Here is a 3,515-nt window from a genome sequence, read left to right on the forward strand (position 1 = left end):
CTAACAACTCTCTCACAACACAACTCACAACTCTCACACCACTAATCCTAACTCTCACACACACCTTCAACTCTCAGCAACAAACTAACAACTCTCCCACAACACAACTCACAACTCTCACAGCTTACTCACAACTCTCCAACCTAGCTAACAGCTCTCCAGCACTACTAACAACTCTCTCACAACACAACTCACAACTCTCTCCACACAACACAATCACAACTCTCACACACACAATCTCCTCTCCCAACTTAACTCTCTGCCACAACCAGCTATCTCTCACTTACAACTCCACAACTCTCTCCTCGCTAGCTCTCACTCTCCACAGCACAACTCACAGCTCTCACTAGCTTGCAATAACAGCTCCACAACACAGCACACAACTCTCACACAACCTGACTAACAACTCTCCTAGCTCACTCGTCTCACACAACACAACTAACAGCTCTCTCATAACCTAACTCTGCTCTCCCCACAACCTCACACAGCTCACACAACACACAACTCTCCACCAACACAACTAACAACTCTCACACAACACAAATCAACTCTCACATAACACACAACTCTCCCACAACACAACTCACCCTCACACAACACAACCACAACTCTCACACAACACAACTAACAACTCTCACACAACACAACCCACAACTCAAACACAATCCAACAACTCTCACACAACACAACTCACAACTCTCACACAACACAACTAACAACTCTCACACAACACAACTAACAACTCTCCCACAACACAACCAACAACCTCACACAACACAACCCACAACTCTCACACAACACAACCACAACTCTCCACACAACACAACTAACAACCTCACACAAAACAACTCACAACTCTACACAACAACTCAACTCTCACACAACACAACTCAACTCACACAACACAACTCACAACTCCTCACACAACACAACCACAACTCTACACAACACAACTCACAACTCTCCACACAATACAACTCACAACTCTCACACAACACAACTCACAACTCTCGCCAACACAACCAACAACTCTCACACAACACAACTCACAACTCTCACACAACACAACTCACAACTCTCACACACAACACAACTCACAACTCTCACACAACACAACTCACAACTCTCACACAACACAACCCACAACTCTCAAACACAACTCACAACTCTCACACAACTCACAACCTCACACAACACAAATAACAACTCTCACACAACACACAACTTCCCACAACACAACTCACAACCTCACAACACAACTCACAACTCTCACAACACAACTAACAACTCTCTCACAACACAACTAACAACTCTCACACAACACAACCCACAACCTCCCACAACAACACAACTCACAACCTCACACAACACAACTCACAACTTCCCACAACACAACTCACAACTCTCCCACAACACAACCCACAACTCTCACACAACACAACTAACAACTCTCACAACACAACTAACAACTCACACAACATACCAACAACTCTACACAACACCTGACAACTCTCCCACAACACTACAACTCTCCCACAACACAACTCACAACTCTCACATAACACACAACCTCACACAACATTAACCTTCACAACTCTCCCACAACACACTCACAACTCTCCCACAACACAACTCACAACTCTCACACAACACAACTCAACTCTCACACAACACAACTCACAACTCTCACAACAACTCACAACTCTCCCACAAATACAACTCACAACTCTCACACAACACAACCTACAACTCTACACAACATAACCTACAACTCTCCCACAACACAACTCACAACTCACACAACACAACTCACAACTCTCACACAACAATCCAACAACTCTCACAAACACAACTCACAACTCTCACACAACACACAATCACGAAACCCAAAGGAAAACAAAACAAGCACCCTTATTAAAACATATCATTTCATATTTCTCAGGACGCGAGTCGGGTTTAATCTAGCTTGTCCTAGGAACTACAACAATCCCAATAACGGTAACAAGTCCGGGGAAAATTGGCATAGTTTAGTTGTCATTACCTGCCATTAAAGGCCTTATGAGCGTAATAACAACAGGTGTAGTGGTGGGAGGTGGGGTGAGGGGTGAGGGTGGGTGAGGAGTGGTGGGTGAGGTGGGTAAGGGTGGGTGAAGGGGGGGTGAGGGTGAGTGGAGGGGGTGGGGTGAGGGGGACGGGGACTAATTCTTCACTACCAGGTGGATGGGTGAGGAGGAAGGTAGACAAGGAGGGAAGAGAAGAAACAGAAAGGAGTGGATGGGAAGAGAAAGGGAGAAGAAGGGAAGGGGAAATATTATAAAGGGGAGGGAAATGAGGAGGGAGATTAGCGGAAGGGATAGTAGGAAGGTAGAGTAAGGGGAGATAACACGTGTAGGGGAGTAGAGGAAGGAGGAGGGTAGGTCAATCTCCCCACCAAGTGACACATTTATGGAAGTTTGGCCTAACAAGAAACGTCATGAGAGAGAGAGAGAGAGAGAGAGAGAGAGAGAGAGAGAGAGAGAGAGAGAGAGAGAGAGAGAGAGAGAGAGAGAGAGAGAGAGAGAGAGGAACAAATAGACAGGAACAAAACAAAACAGACATACAGACAAAAAACACAGAGAGATAAACAGACAGACAAAGAGAGAGACAGACAAAAAGAGAAGAATAAGAGAACCACAACAGGCGGAGGAAGGCATCACCAGGAGATATATTTACACGTTCTTGTTTCACTAGTAAACAACCGAACACTTACCGAGGATATTATCTTGTTTATCATCTTCTTTACACACGTCGGGGAGGAGGTGAGGGAGAGGGAGGGAGAAGGTGAGAGAGGGGTGGGAGGGGAGGAGGAAGGGGAGGGAGAGGGTGGGAGGAGAGAGGGGTGAGGGAGAGGAGGAAGGAGGGAGAGGAAGGAGGAGGGATAGGGGTGAGAGAGAGGGGGTGAGGGGAGAGGAGGAAGGAGGGAGAGGGTGAGAGAGAGGGGGTGAGGGAGAGGAGGAAGGAGGGAGAGGGGTGAGAGAGGGGTGAGGAGAGGAGGAAGGAGGGAGAGGAAGGAGGGGAGGGAAGGGTGAGAGAGAGGGGGTGAGGGAGAGGAGGAAGGAGGAGAGGAGGGAGGGAGGGAGGGGAGAAGGTGAGAGAGAGAGGAGGAGGGAGGGAGAGGAAGGGAAGGAGGGAGAAGGTTAGAGAGAAGGAGGAGGGAGAGGAGGAAGGGAAGGAGAAGGTGAGAGAGAGGGGGTGGAGGGGAGAGGAAGGAGGGGAGAGGGAGTGAGGGGAGAAGGGGAAGGGAAGGAAGTGAGGGAAGATGGAGGGATGATGAAGGAAGGAGGGAGGAAGGAAGGGGAAGGAGGTGGAGGAAGAGAAGAGGGTGAGGGAAGATAAAGGAAAGGTAGGAGGAGGGAAGGAGAAGTGAGGGAGAAAGGAGGGAGAAGAAGGTGAGGGAGGGTAAGGTGAGGAGGGAGGTGAGGGGAAGGAAGAAGAGGGTGAGGGAGGGGAAGAGGGGGAGGGAGGGAGGAAGAGGG

This window comes from Homarus americanus, unplaced genomic scaffold (genome assembly GCF_018991925.1).
Source record: "Homarus americanus isolate GMGI-L3 unplaced genomic scaffold, GMGI_Hamer_2.0 scaffold45417, whole genome shotgun sequence".
Classification (NCBI taxonomy): Eukaryota; Metazoa; Arthropoda; class Malacostraca; order Decapoda; family Nephropidae; genus Homarus; species Homarus americanus.